We start from the raw sequence: 22821 nt of genomic DNA, 5'->3' as shown, positions 1-22821 counted from the left end.
CCAGTCTATTCCCTCCTTTAAGACCCCCATTCCTCTGCCTGATAGCACGCTGAGATTACTCTCTCCATCCAATACATCACAAAGACCTTTACAGTCAGAGCCTCATCGCAAAATGGCTACTTGGGAAGGGACAGAGAGACCGGAGAAGACTTTAACTGAAATGGTTGGCACAGAACGCATTAGCAATCAACTATCTAAAACTATCTAAAATGAAAAAGTCATTTTAGATTAAAAAAAGTCAGACGCTATTAACTTAACACTGCTTTTTATAATATGCAGGATCAGCCTGAAAATTAGGAGTCACAGGAAACTGAATGTGTTCCAATTTAAAAAATTGTGGGCGGTTTGGGCCAGATTTCCCTGGGCCTGACGTTCTAGTTTTAACTCTTCATCATGATGCGTCATTATACAGGATTGGTTGAGGATGGCCCCAGGTGCCAGATGAAAGCACCAGACAGAGAGAGAGAAAGACATACTTTTCACAGTTACGGACAGCCTGGCCATCTCCCAAGCATTCACACTAACACACACACACACACACACACACACACACACACACACACAGAAACACACATACACAGAGACACAGAGACACACACACACACACACACACACACACACTCCAACAAATGACCAGGTTTAAGAAATATATCCAACCACCCCTCAGGTATTCTCCCTTTCCTATCTGATTCCAACGTTGTCACAATTTGTTTTAAAAACAAGATATTATATAACAAGGATGCATACATCTAGACACACACACACACACACACACACACACACACACACACACACACACACACACACACACACACACACACACACAAAGAGAGAGAAAAACCCAAGCATATAAATAAACACCTTAACAAATGGACGCAAATAGACAATGAAGATAAACGGTTTATACAGCATTGTAAATGTGTTTGTAGCTGGGGGCCGTGTTATTGATGTATCTTTCTGTGTCACACTGCCATGGAGTGGGGATGCTGGTTGCTCCCCTGGCTTTACCCTCTAGATGACCTTGAGAAGGGCTGCCGGTGGCTGTGTTTCCAACGCGACTAATGAAATAACACGTTCACTTCACTCTTCCCGGGCGCTCCTCCCTGGTCAATGGTCTCCTGGGGCACCAGCTGCTCCACCTTGCAAAGCCACGAGCCATAGCAAGGCTGAGAGAGAGTGAGAGAGAGAAAGAGAGAGAGAGAGAGAGAGAGAACGACAGAAAGAGAGAGAGAGAGAGAGAAAGAGACAGACAGAGAAAGAGAGACAGATAGAGAGATAGTTAGATGGAGAGAGACAGCAAGAGAGATAGAAAGAGCAAGAGCTAGATGGAGAGTGACAGAGAGATGGAGAAAACAAAAACAAAGAGCCACAGAGAAACACAGAGAGACACAGAGAAAGAGAGAGAGACACATAGAAGGAGAGAGACACACAGAGAAAGAGAGAGAGACACACAGAAAGATGCTAAAGGAGGAGGTGCTCTCTCAGTGACCTACAATGCTGACTTGTGACGCAAATTCCGATTGGCTAAAAACGATTGGCTAATGCCGTGTATCCGTTTACAAGCTAGGGACATTCTAGCCTGATCTAAGTTATACACGCAAATATCCTGGCAACAGCACAGAATATAGCTGTGTTGTTTCTGATGTGTTAACTACAATGCCATATCAAAGCGACGACCAACACTCTCACACACACACACACACACACAAACACACACACACAGTGAGTCGAGCTAGCCAACTATCCAACTACAGTGACTTTAAGTGCTATTCTAATCTACTTAATTAAACCTCCACTTGCCCCAAGAAAGCAACATTAGATCTGGATATCTGAAAACACACACACACACACACACACACACACACACACACACACACACACACACACACACACACACACACACACACAGGCACACACACACACACACACATACACGTCAAAACGGTCTGGATAATGATGGTTCTGGAAGTGGTGTGCAGCTAGACTTGCCGCCCCCCACCGCTGTGGTGAGAGATTGCCTTTGAAGTGGGAAATGGAGACGGGAATGTAATCCTGGAAAATATAGTTCTAAATAAAGCGGCATCAATGTTTCATTAGCCCGCGGCTCTGGCCTGCAGGCTAACTTTCCCCAGCACAGGACCGGAGCCCAGAACACTATGATATAGGCCTGACTTTTAACCTCAGCATGGATCCCAGAATGCTGTTGTTCTCTGATCGATGGACTGACATGTCTTCAGGGTATGCTGTACACACACTGCTCTGGGCCGACACTCCCTGCATCTACAAGGCACACTTGACTGTGGTTTGAACCTGCGGGATGCTAACACAACTATTCACTGTGAGGACTCATCAGTAGCGGAAAGGCCAGCCTGTCATGTTCATGTTGACAATAAAGGCGCAAGCATTAGTGCAACAAATTCATAGCACTTATTTCATTTTTTTATGCATCTACTGCCTTTTGTTGTCGTGTTTGAATTGGCACATGGGCTGAAGTGTACGGCCGAGCACATCAAATACCTTTGTTATTCAACGACTAAGAATACTGCTCGGCCATATTCATCTCCTGTCGTCTGAATTGAAAACCTCAGAGAGATGAACTGACTAGTGTGGCCTCCCGATGAATTAGATTATGTTACAAAACATTTAATCTCAACGCTTGAACGCTTTATTGGGAAATGGCATCTAGCAAGCACACTGAGATAAAAATAGATCTTCTCCTGGACATCTGGCTCTCTAGTACACATGATAATTGGTTATCCAAACAAGGAAAACATCAACAACAACAACAACAACAACAACACAACTGTGTATGCCGCAGTGCACAGTCCGAGGGCTAAAAATAAAATAAGGAAATAAGGATTCAGGCCCTGCCACCCCGCTCCCCCGTATGCTCTGCTAAAGATCATCAAGATCGGTTGGAATCAATGCGTCCCTTGACACTTAATAACTTCCCTTCCCTGCCTCAGCAGAAACTTGCTCCCTCATCACTTTACTGCAGAGTTTAGAAGTCCCCAGGCCTCTGTCACAGATGCTGTCACTTTGCATGACACCGACCCGCAGAACTGCAGTCTTGTCGTATTTCGAATGCTGCTGCCGTCTGCAGAGCATAGCAGGAGCTCCACAACGTCTTGGACATGGCCAGCATGGATACTGATTAGAGCCACATTGTAAATACAATGTAGCCCCCCCCCCCATCCCCCCTCCCTTGTCTGATCACACTGTGACACTGCTCATCAGCACTGTTGCCATGACAGGCTATGATGGAATTAGAGGTCCACACAACATCCTCATACTCAGCTTTATGTGCTGAGTACGTCGGAAAAAATAAAGTCCCACCATTCCTTCGGTCTTCTTCTCAAAAGGACATTTTGCCACTAAAATGGTCTTAAACATTGCAATCCAATCCAATACACAGACAGTTTCAATGAATGTTATGAGTCAGACTTTGCGCAAGATTATATGACTATATCCATATTAAAAGCATCCTCAAATTACGAGTCGGACCTACATTTCAATTATGTGTGGTTGCAAACAGTGAGAGGTAGATGCCCTTATTGCACCGTCCCTCAAGGTGAGCCAGAGGGGAGCCAGAGCGGATGCATGATGTGGCGGAAGAGCGTTGACGACCACCAGGGCTCCATAGGGCATTTGTATGCATACATTAGCCAACTCTCCGGAGACCCCTCTCCACCCTCTGTACCCCTTGCATACATAAGTTATCAAGCGCAAAGCCTGGGGCTTCCAACAGCCACAAATCTAAATGACAATTACTTGTTACGAGGGTCAAGATCAGCGGTCGGGTCGATGTAGAATCTGTCCCGTTAGCACTCTGGTGTCCGTGATGTCACTCCCGGTGTAATCAACACTACGATCATGTGGCGCATTGATCCTGGCCCGGGTCAAGGAGGCAGGGAGGGAGGGTCAGGGTAAATGGATGCTTTGTCAACGGCCTTTGTTGTACAAGAACATGCCATGGTCAGAGGTGTCCTTGAGATCCATGACGTGATCGCTAACAACGAAAGGCCTGTTTTTTGCTGCTGTTATCCATGATGAATCCTCGAGTGCGCCTGAGTCATCCTCCGCCAGGCTGTAAGGTACTTTACCAACAGGTCTCATGATTGTGTATCGTGCCCATGCACATTTCACAGGCTAACTAATAGCAGTGCAGTGTTATTGTTTTGGGCTGTCAGTGCTCATGTGGAAATGCCACGTAAGTCTGGAAAAAATACATTGCTTGGTCGGCCACACTCCACTAATGAGACCAACGCCAATATTGCGGTAATTTCATTACAGCTCCCAGTGAAAGCAAGCTCCCAGTGAAAGCAATTATGGGTGCGTTCCTGACAACTTCACGCCATGTCACCATGATCTCCCTGACAGGAAACCGCCAAAGCTTGCCATTGCTGGTGCCATAACAGTTCCTGTCCCTGAGACTTTATAAAATCTGCTCAGAATATGTGTGATAGATGACCCTGACACAAACATAACCATCTCTCTTTGTTATGGTCTGGTCTCGATGGGCAGCCTTTTACATCCTTTAGACTTATTTAAGAACTCAGAACTATAGAGATGTCTTGCACTGGACACTTAAGGGGCAGACAATGCCTCTGTTATGCCTTATTATATTATTAAAGAGGAACAGAGTGAGTAACTATAAGATCTTAGTGATAAAGATATGACCAATTGCAGACAAATTCTCCATTTGACCGTCATACAAAAAATACTCACAATGTATTTGTAAAACAAATGACCGATGATAACTCATATTTTAGGACTGCTGTTTTAGGAGCAGGAATGAAGACGGTCGTTACATCGTAAGAGGCTACCTCCTGTAAAGTCAAAGGGAAAACCATTGCGTCAATACGATATGCCACATTAATGTTCAATAAAGGTCTACTTTAATTAAAGACTGGCCATGTATGCATATGGTTCCATTAGTGTGGAGTAGCAGTAAAGACGTGGAATATACTGCACTGAACTACAGTATATTAAGACTATATAAGAAAATCAGAGAGGCAAGAGGCAGCGGCATGAGGTGTGACAGCTAAATAGATTCTCCCCAGCGTTTATGTTGAGTTCAGCAGTTTAGCAGGACCAGGGAAAAAGTGCATTGTTTCATATTCAGCAAACAACGTGAATAGGTTTAGGAAAGCCTTGGAAGCTCGAGGCGTCAGTATGGCAGTAATGTTATGAGCATATATGTGTCATATAGTGTGCTGAGTTAGCTCTCGGGAACATAGTTTATTCATCTCACTCTCTTTAAAATGATTACAGAACACACACACACACACACACACACACACACACACACACACACACACACACAAGCGTGAAGCCATGAAGATTATAGTGGTTGCACTGTACAGTTGAGCTGGGATCTCAGAATATGGATTCTGTCTCCATGAATACTCACAAATTTCTATCATATTGAAATACATAAACAGAATAAATACAACTGGAATGCATCCATGTTATGATGTGCATTTATATTTTAAGAAGCCACTTTAGGAATCTTACTGTATATTGTTCTATGTTCACTAGATGCCTTCCCACCTAAAGAGGGCACCATCCTTACCTAGGTGAATCCCTGAATGTAACTGAACATGATTCTAGAGGATATTAAATACGATTTCTGATAACTACTGTGAACAATCAGTGAGAAATGCAATTAAATGAATAGTCAAATGTCATCAATGTTTTGGCATTTATGTAAGTGCATAGGTTCTGTTATAACTTAAATGTATTCCTAGATGTATAGAAATATGACAAAGGAATAGCAATACAATCTTCATTCAACTGTCAAACCACTACATGAGTGTGCCTGTGAGGAGTATTTACAGGAGGACAAGAATAGATGAAAAGTGACATCTTGCTGACCTTTTGGTGCTGAACATCTTGGCAGCGTTGTTCTTCAGAGCAGAGGTTGAGGCAGGTCCGAGACTTCAGGCTAGGCCTTCAAACCTGCAGGGTCGGTCACACACACACACACACACACACACACACACACACACACACACACACACACACACACACACAAGCACACACACAAACACACGCACACAATTAACATCACAGAATTGCAGAACCCTTAAGGTGCTTGGACTACCCTTACCTGATACACCTTGGCCAAAATATATTGGTCTGAAAACATTCTTCCTACTGGGTAACTCAAATAGATTAGGCATGTATAGTAGCATAGTATAACTCAATATTTTTGTATTAAAGGGACCACGTGTGAGAATCAGGTATTCTTCTCATTACTGGCCCCTTTGGCCGGTATTTGCACTGCAGCCTGCTGGAGCTCACTCATTAAGAGCACAGTTGGGTTGAAACAATGGGATGAAACAATTACAATCATTAACATATGTTAGATATAATCATGAATAAACCTTCAAATTAAAAAGTAATGATAAAAGTTCTCAGGCCCGGTTAATATAAATTAGCCCGCAGCCTGTTCTACACACCGCAGAGAGCCAGCAACGTCTCATTAGTTAAGTCCAATAACAACCTGTTGTAAAACATATTGGCAATTTATAAGCAAATTATGCAATAACAATCGTACACGCAGCCCCTTTAAACACAGAACAAATATGTTCCACCATGAAAATTATATTTCAATGAATGGCCGCATTGAGCAGGGCAGAAGAACTGAGACAATTCAAATTCCATTAAAAGAAAATGGTACATGCTTGTGTCAGGAATATATATATATATAAAAAATGATTTTATGATTTATATATATATATATATATATATATATATATATATATAATGCAAGTCACACTGTTAAACTCCCCAAAGCCTTTCTTTGCAGCCCACAGTGCCCTCCACCCTATATAATGGCTCCCAGTGTTTGGCGGGAGTCCCTGCTCTTTCATGTAAAGGTTATTAGAGCCAGTGCTAGAGGAGTTGGAGGAAAAGAAGACAGGGCTCAATAATTAATGTGGAGGCCTATGCCTCCTCAACCCCCCCGTCCACCCCCCTGTGTCTATAATGAGATGAGTGGAGGGCCACAGGAAGAGGGGGAGGGAAGGAAGGGGAGAAGGGAAAAGGAGACCAGAGTGATTAAAACCACTTGCTGGGCGTCTTCTACCATTTGCCCCGGAACCAAGGTGTGCATGCGCATACTGACAGCACCTGTGTCTGAGGCCACCTCAGCTGACCCGTACCACTTGCTCATCTCCCTCTGAAAACAGTCAATAAAGAGGGATATGCAGCCCTAGTGTTAAGGCTAACAATGTAAAGTGAGTCAGGTAACATTGGAGTAATAGGGTTAGGGTAAAGTGGGAGGGGCCAATATGGGAGAAATGTACTGTATGTTTAAAATGAAATATAATTCTTACGCTATGTATATAATGAAAATATAATCCTAATCTTGCCTGTATCCTATATGAATGAAAACAAGTGGGAAAAACAGTCACCAAAGGTTGTCACTCACCTATATAGATATAAACCATAGATTTTATGCCACAAATATAGTTTGATTCTCAGAGACCCTTCTGAGAAAAGCAGGTTCCAAAAAGCGGTCTAAACTCAGTCATGAGTCATGAGAAAGCACCTCCGTAACAATAATAACAGTCAAACTACACATATACAATGTTAATCAATCGTACCTGTGTTAACCTGTTGAAATGTAAGAATCAGTTGCTTCTACAACAAACTCCAGATAGATTGCATGATTCGATTGCTTTCTGTAATAAATCATTTCACTATTGATCTCAATTCTCAATTTATCAGACTTGTCTTACTTACATTGAAGTAGAACAACTAAACTACAACGACGAGCTGAAACATACTCAAACAAATGTTGTGTTTTCACAACACTAACTACATTGGACAGAACTAACCCTAACCCTTATTTAATGGGAGAGAGTTTGAGCATATGACCTCATCTCCCTTGTTAAGTTATGTTCACATATACAGAAGTAGGTCCAAAGAATGACATACGTTTGATAATATGAAAATCGCTTGGATTAAGGCTACTAGGAATAGAATTACAGAAGTGACAATACAACAATACAAAGCCGTTGGGCGAGCATAGGTCAGGTGCTGTCAGGGCAAAAGGCACAGCTGTCCGATCAGACAATATCAAGAGTTGTGTGCGCTGTCAGATGTCGACTGCCTGAATATGACCTCATTCGCCGTGGCTTCTGTGCAGTGTTGGAAGAGGCCTGACCTACATCTGCATCACTCGAGTATTAACTATTCCCATCATGATGTAATGCATAATGAGTAAACAGCAGAAAGCAAACCCTTCAAAGCTACAGGTAAACAGAGAGAGAGAGAGAGAGAGAGAGAGAGAGAGTGAGAGAGAGCGAGAGAGAGGAGAGAGAAATAAAAAGAGACATTTCATGAAACAAACGGTTTTCTAATCTGAGGGACATGTGGGGCGCCGGAGGGTGGGGGTTTCGCAGAAAGACACTTTCATAGAGTCAGACAATTTCCGTCTTCCAAAATGTGGCTCATCCTACCATTCGTCACAGTGTTGCAGGGATTTAAAATGATTACGTGGACAGCCTCTATAGCAAACCCCCGCATTTGCCTGGAAACAAAAACCCTTCAAGCTTTCAACAAATGAATTAGTTATTTTTGGTAACATTTATACAGGGACAATTTTGGTTGGATCGCATGGTGCTGCAGCCTAACCGAATACACTATTATTTTTTGAGGATTATTTTTAGAACAGTAAAACGATGGACAACTTGAAGGTGAGGAACATTGATGGAAAATATATCAGAAGTGCTCATTTTATACTTCATAATTAAGTAAATAACTTTATTATATATAATTATTTATGTAATTAATTATATACTATAATTAACCGTCTCGGGTCTTGTTTTAGATGGCCTTCTGGTGTGCCAATGGCTTCTAGGGACAGGATGCTCGCCTGTACTTCTCCATCTCATCTTCAGGGGAAGCAGCCCTTCCATTCCCCTGACATGAATGGATGTGGTGGTTTTGCCACCTCCACGGCAAAAAGAGGAGAGAAAAACATGGATCCCCGTGTTTCCCTTGCCAAGCGCCATTAATCGAGCCTTGTGTTTCAGACTAATTGTCTCTAGTAGGGCAGACCATACTGACAAACACTATCAGCATCCAAGCATGTAATGGATTGGGGTGAAGCTTTCAGAAAGACACAAGGACCGTAGTTATCGCAATGGCTCAGTATTAGTTTTGGTTCTGATCAGAAACCGCTACCTAAAGAAACGGGTCTGAAGCAGGCCACACTGCTATGGAGTAACATGAATCCTAACAGAGACAAACCAGGTCTGGATCTAGTGCAACATCTGTGACAGCTCTACCCCACACCACAGGCGATGCATTTTGTTTTGTATATTTGATGAAAGTTTCAATGTTTTTAACTTCAAATTTGTATTCCGAGCTGCATGACAGTCCAGAGAGACGAACGTGGTTATGTCAGCAGTGGATTTGGTTTTCTAGGATTAAATCCAGAATGTAAATTGGAATGATAAAAAAAACATTTATTGATCAGACAGCATCGTTAGCCTAGGAAGCATGTGCGTCTCTAACAAGAAGCTAAGACACAGTAGAAGAGGTTGTCTGTCAAAGAATCAATCTCAAAGAATTCAGTTGCACTTCACTCCTACTGTATATGCAAGGTGATAAGCCTCTACAAATGGGTGAAAATCCAGACTAAAGAAGGGTTTTTACATGAATTAATCACTTTAAAAAGTCCCCACCTGCAGTGGCCATTCAATGGGCGCCAGGACTACTGCAGTGATATGACTCATCAGCCTCTCATCGTTTCCCCTCCTTCTGCCTCTTCTCTCTCCCCTTGTTGTCCTGCCCCGCGGACGCCACCTCAGCCTTGTTTACACCACTCTTATTTCCCCCAGCGCCAATGCCTTTCCTTGGTCTGTGTCCACACACACACACACACACACACGCACACACACACACACACACACACACACACACACACACACACACACACACACACACACACACACAGACAGACAGACAGACAGACAGACAGACAGACAGACAGACAGACACACACACACACACACACACACACAGACACACACACACACACACACACACACACACACACACACACACACAGGGTATGTTTCCTGAACTAATAGGGGTCACATTAGCCTGGCAGGAAGCACAATGCCATTATGCAAATGATCAGTCAATTACTGGGCAACGGGTAAACACCCTCTCAGTCATTTTTGACGCTCATATTTGCGCTCTCCTAATGGCGGCGATGCGTGCCTGTTATCTACACAGGAGAATCATATCAGCCTTTCTCGGCGGACACACTGCAATATACCTGGCCGAGGTCAATTGTGTCATTGTTGGGTTGCCCCGGATAAGAGCAACTGGCTGGGCAAACAGAGACATCTAAATGTAAATTGCACCGGTTCCTTGTGTCGCAGGAAAAGCAGAATGGATTTGGTGGACATAAGGATTTGTGAATAAATACGTACGTGTGCTACAAAACCTGCTTCCGACAACATTATTTAATATGTTGCTGTGACAACCACATACAGCCCCTATACATATTTCAAACTCTGGGTGTCATCAATGCAAAAATAGACTGATTGTATTTTATTTGCATAACTCTAATAATTGAAGGCGCTTCTTCCAACTCACACAGAGGTGACATAAGTTTTACGTTTAATAAACTCACCCTTACCCCCAAATAATAAAAAAAGTATTTGTGGAGAATCTTAAAAATTGAAGGCAGCAGAATTTCAAACTTCAATTACTTTTAATTACCAAACATCTTCCTTCAACACCCACACAAACAATACAGCAAAACAGCATTGACACAGTAATTAAAATGTAATTGCATGTGCATTTCTGGCGCATTAATTTTTCGATGAGGAATTACCTGTTCACTGGTGTGTGCAATGCTTTTAGATGAACTGGTGTTAGAACATTGAATCTTGATTCTTGTATATGGTGATCTCCAGGAGAGCTTTTAGATGAACTGGTGTTAGAACATTGAATCTTGATTCTTGAATATGGTGATCTCCAGGAGATCTTGAACGTCTAGTTCATATTCCAGAATTTGATTTCAAAACATTTTTTAATTTTTTAATTTTTGTTGATGTTGATTAGGTACACCAATCCTTCAAGTTAAAATGTTGAAGTCCTCTTTTCAGTGTGAAAAAATGTGATTCTTATTATCAAGTTAGTGAAAACTGACTTGAGTCAACCAGTGACATTGTGTCTCTCAATGCTTTTATCAGCAGAGTGCTGAAGATTATCAAAGCCTTGATTTAAAAGCTTTGGTCAAAAACTCCATGGGAAAACATAAAAAAGTGATGTACGAACCAACACATGTGGCATATTGGCTTGTTGATGAATTATCCTCTGGCCTCAATCTACTTTATGTTATTTTTAAACATTTGAAAGGACATACACAACGTATCAGTATATAAAAAGATACATCCTATGGATGGACATATTTTAGATACTGAGTTTTGTTGTTTCTTTATGCTATAATAGGCCAATTTATTAGAACTATCATAAAGTTATGGTTGAGATTAACTCCTGACCAATAAAAGCAAAAGCATGAAATAAATAATGAAATGGAGCACTATTCCAGTGGCAGTTATTCCTGTACCGCTTGTACATTATTCAGCTGGGATGTTATGACTAGCTGGCACTATAGAGAGAGGCTATGACAAGCAGGGACGGATGCTGATTTGAAACAGAGTGAACCGCTTACCTCAGATAACTCTAACTAACTGTCTCTCTACCTTCCCAGGCACGTCTATTTTTATCCCTTAATGTGCCCCAACGTCTCTGTGTGCATCTCTGTGGAAGATGACAGTGGCGAAAAGAGGAAACTTCAACTGGTAGTACTGGCTCTTGGCAAGGTATGTACAGCAGCGAGAATGCTGTCAGTTTAAGTTATGGGTGTGCATGCTGGTTAGGGACATTTCTCTGCTGAGTCACGATACTGAATAACGTTAGGCTGACAGAGACTAATGCCCAGAAAACATGACTTTTCTTTCTTTGAAAACAATCCATGAGGAGGATCACATGCATCAACTGAAACCAAATTAGACAATATAACGATATCACAAGCAGTAGACGAATGTAGATTAACACATTGGATTAAAACAAAATGTAAATGGTTTCAAAAGGATGACCATTTACAATTAAGTCAGCAGAAACTTATTTTTGATTCATGTAACAAATGAGCAGTAGACTGTAGACGTTGGGATTTGAAACCTTTTAACTGCGAGTCAACACCCCTCACCAATCGACAAAACTTACCCCAGTAGTTGAAAACACAAAATGATAAAGTACATCTATTCAACCACAACAACAACAACAAAAACAATCCTTTACCTTAACAATCGGTCATTTGGAATAAGATCAGACAGGCGACGTGGGCAGCAGGGATACGTACTATAATGTTGTTGTGGCTGTGGAGGGGTACGGTGGGAAGAGGGAGGCATTCGGCCGAGAGGGTCAATAGGCTAGGATACTGTAGCTTAACAAGGCAAATCCTCTCTAATCCACTGCCAGTCCCATGACGTTGTGTACTTTAGGTCTACGCATGTAAAGCTGCTAAGGACCCCGGCTAAGACTGCTACATTAGCAAGGAACCGACTGCAAACAACATGCATGCATTTGGTTGTATCTCCCTGTGAGAACTGTGTCCACCTTTTCTACTAATTTGAGCTTCAACATAGCTTGAAGGCAGACAAAACACATGACTCAGAGCAGGTTAAAAGTCTTATTCAATGGGTAGGAAAGTATTCCCTTCCACACTGGGGTATTTCAGGCAGGCATGGTGAAAGCATAGGTGGAATATCATGCTACCTCCACAGAAAACCCTTGCAAATCAAACTGGATTAAAACTTTTGGCCGCTCATCACAAACAAGGCTTACAATCAAGAGGGGATGGGGGTAGAGAGACAGAACGAGCCTATAAACAATAATGTCATTTCATTTCATTTTGTGGAAGGACTTCCAGATGGATACCTGGAATCCCAACAGAGTGCAATAAATCACTATGTCACAGGACTTGTCATTACGTAATTGCTTTCTTGTAGATCTGGGCTGGCTTCTGTCTATCTTCCTCTCTATTAAAAAAAAACATTTTGCATTTCATAAATGTTTTACTAGCAGTATGTACGGTAAACCCTTTGGACTGAAGTAGAAAGATGTATGGATGAAATACAATTATTGTGTAGTGCATGCAGAGTGCTGAGGTTTAACAGCATTGTATTGATCATATGTATCATATCTATATACATAATGAAGTGCATGGTTTGTTTTAAGAAAAACAATATCTACAATCACTGGCAAATATAAACAAATAAGTTATGCATAGCAGATAATTAGGTGAGACATAACATCTTCTCATATCAAAGTGGCTGTAGGGATAGTTAATCATTGAACTTCTTAAGCAGCTCGAAATATCCTTTGAACAAATTATTTCATCCAACTCTCATCAGAAAGAATGTGGGACATGGCATCTTTGATTTATTCCACCATTCTAGGAAATATTGAGGATACGTTGGTTCTAATGAATTTTTAAACATACCGAAACAAAACAAGGCCTTGGTCCAACTACTCTGCCTTCAACTACGTTGTATATCAGAGATCCTGTTTCCTTGCATATCTGTAAAGTGTATGCATTTAGAAGTCATCATCTCTGACAGTCTTTATAAACGTGTTAGGCGTAGATTATTCATCAATTTGATGTGCTGTCAAAATTTCAGGTTGAAATTTAGCTTAATTCAAATAAACTTCCATGTCGTGCATATAATGTAAAAAGTTAAGTGATGTGGAGGGGGAAGTGTATTGAGTTTCAGTGTGAATGCTGCCGGAATCCCACCATTGTATATGCAAATTGAAAACATTTATGAAAATAATAATTTTCTACATTTTGTATTATTAAGTTATATTACATTTTGGCGAATACATTTTAATTGGACACCAGCAAAGATTTGACCGATTATCTTATGACATAATTAGTGGAATTTCATATAACACATCAATATTGAAGGCTGAGAATTCAACACAGCAGCCCCACATCGTTATGGCATCTGTAGTAGTCTGCCCAGCAACAAGTAAGGGGAGGTATTATGGTGGGGTTCTGCGCTATGTTGTTTTTTTTGTATTCCCCTCGGTAGTAAGAGGGTACTCTGGCCTCATTAATGAGAAATTAGACTGAATGCAGCTGTTCCAGCACTGGGTGGTTACATGACAGAGGAGCCTAGCACTGATAGCAGTGGGTTATACGCAACAGGACATATAAAGACTAAACACACAATATATCATCACATTTATCATATCCTGGCTATTCTTCATGTGCTATTGTTTTTGAATAGGAAGAATTACTTCAAATAACGGTTTAGCATTATCAATATGAAACGCAACGCAATAATCAGTAGGACACTGCAACCACTGAATAAGCAGGAGGAGAGGTATAATTTTAATCAGTTAGCCATAATGAGATACCACTGAAGCCAGCAGCCTGGATGTGTATTCATGTGTGCATTTAACAACCAATCTAAAATCTATATTCCTTCAAAGTTTAAGCTGGTTGGTAATAAGATTATTATTATTTTTTAATTGTACAACCAAAGCAGGGGCTGTTCAGCAGCTGTATGGTAATTATCTGCCTTAATAACCAGTTGGTTATTAAGTGAATATTACATTACATTTAGGCTTAATTGGATCTAAGGGATCTAACCCTATTGGCTTGGAGTTACTTAACCTCTTCCAGCTCTAAATGATGACCTTGAACAAACTTTTGACCTTGAACAAACACAAGAAGATCGTATTATATCCACCGAATGACTCTCAGCTCTCTGTTAACCAATACACACATTTTTTTCCTGTTAATAAAGTATATTTATCTTAAATATTTATCTTCATTTACTGATATTACATGTATTGTATTGGCTCTGTGAGACCAACTTTGGGGAATTGTACTAGTGGTACTCTACCTATAACGTCATGTTTCAACGTCGTGTTTTATGAAAGGTTTTTTATTTATCTTCTGGATCACTAACTGCAGGGTTTCTGCCTATGTTGATTCTGCGGGAATTGTAAGTGCGACATTTCCCTTAAGGAATAAACAAAGTGCGATCGTACACCTTGTCATCTTAGCTTCCCCTTGCTGCACCTGTCCATGGCTTCAGTAAAAAGTTAATGTCCGTAATAAGCTATTAAGTGGTCCTTGCTCTCCCATTTAACAGCCAGAAGATGCGCTGTCTGCAACTTAAAGGATATTCATACGTGCTATGCAATCCTTTAATTGACTAAAGGCTACTCTGCTGGGATGCGTCTTGGGCAACAGTGATGACTCATTTAATTAATCTTCATCCCCAACTCAGAGATCTCTAGTTGCTGAGGTTGGCACTTTCCTAAGCACAGAACCACCATAGAACCACCACCAACCAAACGTAATGCAACATAGTAGTATGGGAGAAAGAGAAAAACATGTGTTTGTAAAAGTCATATTCTCATTCCTTTTAAAATAAATATCCTGTTATCCTGCTTTCACGATATCTGCCATGTGTACTTTTTAAATTAAATTATAGGCGATCACCGCTGAGAAGCAGCGTACACTGCGTCCTTCCACCTTATTACAGAAACACTGAGCGTCGTTTCAGGCAACGTGTTTTATTTCAGAATAAAATATATATGAACACTTGAAAAAGTAGACCTCCACAACAGAGCCCGACCGGAGAAGACCAAGCCAGTGTGTGCATCGATAGAGAAACTACACATGATTACAGCTTGTTCTACGCGGGTAGCTACTTACTTTTAGTCGTACGGCCGATGGGTAAGTTCAGTTTGCAAACATATTCAGAAGGCAGCTTCTCTTGTCTTGTTTGGTCGTGTGGTGTTTATCAGGGATGGACTGTTGTAGTATGACAGTTGCCGACATGCAGAGTCATTTGACCTTCTAAAAGAAACTACCATTTCTAAGACGTAGAGTAGGGGAGGAGCGGAACATACCAAACGGTTTCTCCTAACCGTTCTCATCGAACGACAGAACGCCTGGAACGGGATGCTCCGAATTAGCGTTATTGGCGAGAGAGCGAGAGAGTGGGTGGGACATTCAGTTACATGGGTTTAGCAGCCCATTAATAAAATATAATACTCCATATGTGTTCTCCTAGTCGTTGTTATTAATGGTGTTATATTTTAATTATTCTTGCTCCGAGCACTGTTATCTGGCGTATATAACTGATCGGAAGAAAAAGACCGGAAATTGCGTTGCAGTATACCGGGATAACACCATAATTCAGGATCCTCGCTCAGCCTACCTTACACCGATTTCATTCAACTCCAGCTCGTTGTCCCAAACCTGCCACCATTCTGGACTATGAGGAAGATTTAGTGCGCTAGATAGACACCCGCGGTGTATGTCGCCACTTCAGACGGATGCAATTTAAAAACGAAAACCCCACAACATTCAACGTCACTAGGATATACTCAATTTTATAATAGGCCTACGCAAACTTTGTATTCATTTTACAGTGTTTTGATGTCCTTGTCCCTGTTTTTTCCTTATTATTATTATTATTATTATTATTATTATTATTATTATTATTATTTTAAAGCTAATAATTTCGTTGTTTTTTTTAAAATAATTTAGCTGGTTTAATTGTATATTTGCATAGTCGTGTGCGCCGAGTTATTGGCGCCCGATCATTTTGACATTCATGAATCAATTGTTGTTGGGCAGATCAGGCTCACGGCCAGGTTTGAAAACGATGCTTCCCCCGGTCCCACTGACAGCAGCCAGAGATATCTGCTCACTGAGTTGGAAACAGTGCATTTCTCAAGTATAAATGAAGACTTGTTACTGTATTGATTGATGGTAGCGAGGAGGCAAATCGATGAGCATCGCATGGAGTCCTCATGAGGGCTGAAGAATGATGCTTGAGAAGCCTACCCCCGTGAAGACCCAGAGCTCACTCATAAATAACTGAGGGAGACAGCCTGTTTCCTTAGAAATATAGCTAGCTTTCCTTTGCGGCAAAAGGGCTTGGGGTGCCTTGCTTTATATTTGAATATAAATTGAGCACAAAGCACTGGTGGTTCTGAGGAGGGGGCCAGGGGGACCATTGCCCCCATAACAACAAGCCCCTGTGACCTCCTAATTGCAGACATACTTTAGAATTACATTTTGCAAGCGATATGGTCCATAGATTTGTATTGCCACAGTATATGACCAGAGTGCAAATCTAAAGTAACCCGACATTTTGGATGGAAATTGGGTGTTTAATGCTGAATTGCATGTGCAAACAAATCAATTTCTGACTTCAGTTCAGGATAGGACTCAGAAACACGCTGTCTCCTGTTTTTGCATGGATCCGACTGTTTAATCGCTTCTATTTTTCAACCTTGTAATTGTTCTGCTTTGTTGTTCAGACTGATGCATCAGTGTTAGATGGTCATAATGAGATCAGGTTACAGCTCTCGTCAGAGAAGTTTGAATTGTATCGTCCTTGCGACAGAAGTTATCATTCTGCTGTCATAACTGAATCAGGTGAGCTTTTGAAAACATAGACACAACACTTCGACACAGAAAAAACAGCATGACAACACACAGCCCTATGTGAAATGGTGGTCTTCCTCTATCTTTGCATATGAGTATTCATATGCAAAGTTACTCATGAAAAGAGTAAGTCTTTTCATGAGTATTAATATGTATCCCCAACTAAATACATGCCGATGGTTCCATTTAGTTATGTTACTGAGCCCAGCCTGGTCCCCCAAGTTGAAATGTACCTGTACCCAAACTGGTGCAAAACCTCTTATTATTAGTATTTATATACATCATTCATATGGCACCAACTTTTTCGTAGCCCTTGGATCGAATGCCCCCCACCTCACTCCCCTATACATTACAGATAAAATCAAGTAAAGAGGAATAGTGGTGAACATCCTTGGAAGAAATTGATGTGTTATCTCAGACATATCCTGTAATGACAGCACAATTCTCATCAGGAAATAATCTGATGATGTGGTGACTCCGACATGAATCCTGCACACATCCTCCACAAAGTCAGAATGGTACATTCTGTTCAAAGGTGCTCTCACACGTTTGGGATTGGAACCATGAGAAGTAAAGCTCCATGTTGCTCCTCCATCAGATGCTCAGCCAGCTCCAGGTCTCTCTAGGCTTCAGTGAAGCTTGTCATGTACAATAGGTGTCTGACAAGGGACATCAAAATCACTGGGCCGGAAGGGAGGGCCACAGTTAGAATGACCTTCAGAAGACAATGTTTTTATTCCATAATTTGATTGGAAATAAGCGACTCATTCTTATCTTGAGTTTCATCAATTAGCACAATGAAGTGTAGTTACCATGCAACAGCGGTGTTAGTTTTTCATACAACTGAAATTACAGCCTACAATGAAAGATGTAATCAGACACAATTAACCTTTCATTCAAGAGCACAGCCAGTTTCATTTTCATTTGCATTAGTTGAACAGGCATTTCAACCAGGGGATGTAATAAAGGCATAAAGCATACTTTGGTTTGGCGATATGAGCTATGTCAATCTCCGGGACCTGGGGTGATACAGGCAGCCGTTGGTGGATATGTCACCCGGTTAACCCTGCTCCATGTGACAGGCCGATAAGGCAAACAGGAAATGGCTTTTCATTGACTTCTGTGTTATCTCAATTAGGATTTGATTTCATATAGCTGTGTGCTGTTGTGTGTTTATTTGGCCACTTGTGTGTGTGAATACACATCTCTGTGTGTCAGTCAGTGTGTGTATGAAAGTGTATGAATTTGCATTTCATGCAAATGTGTGTGAATATGTTTATGTATATTCAAAAATTGTATTTGAGAATATACATGCATGCAAAGTGCAATTTATTAAAGTTAAGTGCAATCAATTGAAAGGCAGTGTAAAAAAATAAGAAATGGGACTGAGAGACATATCAGAAATGTTAAAAGAACTGGTTGTTATCTACAAAAGAGTAGACAGAATATCCCATGTACACATATTACCATGTCCTTTGCAAATGCATGCACTACAGATGGGAGGTATAGTGTTTTCTTGCATGTTTTGCTGCATATGAACTCTTAGTTCCAATAACGGTCCACTGTTGGTTGTGGAAACCTAGTGCTGATGTAGGAAAGAGCTGCATTGAGGTGAATGACAATACATGGATCTGCTCATTGCTGCAACCTCAAGATGACAGAATTTAAAGAGTCGTCTTGTGAACTGATGCCGCTGTCTAATGCCGTGGGCAGAAAAAAACTACCAAAGAAACCCACCTTGTCAGAATGCTCAGGGTTCAAACAGTAGCTAATCTGTGGGGATTGACTTAGACCTCCATCCAATGCCATTAATGTGTAAACCTGCAAGGTCTTGGCACAGGTAATCTATATATAATAGGTCAACCACAAATACTTTTAAATCCCAGACAGAAAGACATTGCATTTTCTAGGGGGTCTTATGACTAGTTATCACACATAACCCGCTGGTGGAATGAGTGAGTTTGTGCAAAGATTACGAGATAAAGATTGTAAAGAAAGGAAGGAAAGTGTTTCCATTGGATGGCATTGATGTCTCCCTGATTGGTCCATACATCTCATAGTCCTAATGAGGCAGAGGAAGGATAAATAGAGAGGTGGCGTAATGCCGATGGCATTAGCTTTAATCAACTCTGGACCCCCTCCCTCCCCAACCAAAACAGCACACAAACACAAACAGTGTGACACCCATTATTTTAGCCAATGCTTCTTCATAGACAGATACAAACAAACACACACATACACACATACACTTGGACACACACACACACACACACACACACACACACACACACACACACACACACACACACACACACTTGGACACCCACCATCACCACCACAACCACAACAACAACAAGAACAGGGTGATACAGCTTTGTCTGCCCGACAGTAGCCAATACCAGACTTAAATCATTTCAGTCTATCCCTTTTTTTAAATTACAACAATGAATTCACTGTGTGATCCGAGTCACAACATTTGTCTGCTATCAAATCAGGGTTTATGTTCCGGTTTAAATTTGTCTAGACATGGCTTGTTGGATAAAAGTTGTGGATACTCGTAAATATCTTGATGTGCCCTCTCTTCCTTAAATATCAATGGCTGTAAGATTTATTATTGTAATTATATATTATATACAGTGTGCGAAATACAAATTTCATCAAAAAAAAAAATATAGGCCTATACATATTTTATTGTCACTAATGGTCATTTAAATGTGTTTAAGCTCACCATGTCCAGTATTCAGAATTCTAAACATTTATTCACAAATATGTTATATTTTTTGCCAAGCGGAGCCAGCCAGTCCTGTGCGCGTATGCAAATTAGCCATGTGCGCCAAACAGAAGTGTGCGCCCGGTGCAATTGACTTTCTACACCGACGCATGTGTCGTTGCTAGTTTGCACCCGGCGCAAAGCTGATTTTCCCCCGCAGCAACCAGGCACCACTACACTTGCGCCTGGAGAGGCGTGTTGGCGAAAAGCAGGGGCGTGTTCCGGCGCAAATGATAGCCTACTTGGTGCTATTTTAGTGATCTAAAAAATGCGCCAATGCAATTGCGCCACTGACCGAAAAATACCTGGTCTATAGCGGATAGCGCAGTTGTTGCTATTTTTACGTGCCATGGCAGGTCGGAACTACAACATAGCCTACGCTTACACACACGTAGGCTATACACACAGGCATGCAAACTAGTCAGCTTTCGGCGAAATTCGCCGTTTTTTAAACAAAATTGGCCACTTGTGTGATTCGTGGAGATCCATTGAGAAAACATTGGGGTGGGGGGGGTCTACAGTCTGACGAAAACGAGACGATAACTAAATAAAAATCAATTTAGGATGACAAAAACTACGACGAAATCTTTTGACACCTTCGTTATCGAATAAAAACAAGACCAAAATGTAAGCGGGACGATTAGGGAAGCTATCCAATCAGAACTAAGCTCTTTATGTGGGGAAGTAGACTACTGATCGTCCCGCCCGGCAGGTCAACTAGCAGGTTCTTGCTGCGTCGCAAGCAAGTGTTCCTTTGTATACAGTTTGGCGCAACAATCACCGGTTAAAACACAACCAACTTGAAGTCATTGGCAGACGAGTCATCCCGAAATTCACACAAAGATAAGCATACTTAAACAGTTTTTTTTCTTTCAAGCTAATGTTATGTGTGTTTTCGCTAAAATTGGAATACAATACAAGCTGAAAGAAACCACCGCTGTCCTGTAACGGTACCGGAGCTCTGTGCTGTCGACACCACAGCGGGGCACAGAAACACAGGATTCACTGTGGTTTCTGTGACATGAGAAACACTAAAAATGAATACTAATGTTTAATAAAGGAAGCTATGTTAGTGGGAAAGCCACGCAACAGATAGCCACGGTTACATACAGTAATGTTCTTATGACGGGAGAACGGAGCAGAAATATAGTATAGAGACAACTTGGAGCTGTGTGTGCGCGTAAGTTTGAGTGAGAGACGGGAGTGGATGAGAGACAGAAAAATCGGACCCCCCTTCATTCTACCTCACAGGTACAGAAGGCCTCCGACAAGGATGGGCCACTGAGTGCAAATAAAGCTAGTGCATCCCAGAACAACAACAGACCAAGGATTTCTTTTTTAAATGAGACTTGGTTATAAGATAAATAAAGTTGTTTCATATCACAACAGTTTAGTCTGTGTATGTAGCCTATATTTCACGTTTATTTCATTAATAAAAAAAAAACATGCGCGCGCATGTCAAAAAAACATGCGCAGGTAATTTTTATTTATTTTATAAAAAAAAATCCTTAATTTTAGAAGTTAAAAAATAGAAAAAAATAATGATAAAAAATTATATAAAAATATATATATATATTAAAAAAATTATATAAAAAATTTATAAAATATAAAATTATAATAATAATTATTATCATTATTGTAGGTCTACTTTTAAATCAATGCATCTGAAAACACCGTACAGCAAACACATATGTTCTTGACCCAGACATCGTGTACAAGCCCATTACTTTTAGGATTGAATAAATAAAAGAATGAATGAATGCGGGTGATGCTTGGTGCGCGTGTGTGTGCGCGCCCATCTGTCTAAATACACGCAAATTAAACACGTAACGCATAATGCAGTCCATGGCGATGTATATTAACAGGGGGACACATGCATATTATGAACACAAGTCGACAACGATAATGTATACAATACTGGTAACAAACGATGTTTGTTAATGTATTACAGCATATCATTAAATAGACCCACAGTTGCGGCCATCGAGGACCGCGTCCGCATATGTTTTAAGTTGTCTTTGCCGCAATTTACATGACGAATCATCTGAAGTTGGAGAAGAAAACGCTATTCCATGTGTTAATTATGCCTATTATTTTGCCATAAACTGAGCCATTTGAAGTTTGAAATTCACGTGGTCATGCATCTGTCTCAGCGGAGACTGCAAACGCGCTGTCAAAAATCAACTCGTCAAGTCAAAATGCGCTGGCTCTTAAAGGGGATTGGAGATGCCACTCTCATTGGTTTATTGCATGTTACGCCCAAAACACACCTACGGGTTTCAGCCCAACCCATTTTAGATTTGCGCCGGTGTTCAGTCAATTTCTGCTACCCATCAGCTTTTGCTACCTAGTGGTTCTGCGCATGCGCATGACGACGCTTATTGAATATTGGTGTAAAATACACATACTGTAGGCCTACCCCTGAAATCTCCAATAAAGACGTTATAATACAGTATCAAAATGTTTCTGTAGTGGGAGCATTGTTTGATAGAGGCAGTTGGTCAACAGATTAAATACGCTACCAAACACATAA

The sequence above is a fragment of the Micromesistius poutassou genome (assembly GCF_964030765.1).
Source record: "Micromesistius poutassou genome assembly, chromosome: 8".
In the NCBI taxonomy this organism is placed as follows: domain Eukaryota; kingdom Metazoa; phylum Chordata; class Actinopteri; order Gadiformes; family Gadidae; genus Micromesistius; species Micromesistius poutassou.
The sequence above is the reverse complement of the archived record's forward strand: the minus strand, read 5'-3'. Positions refer to the sequence as shown.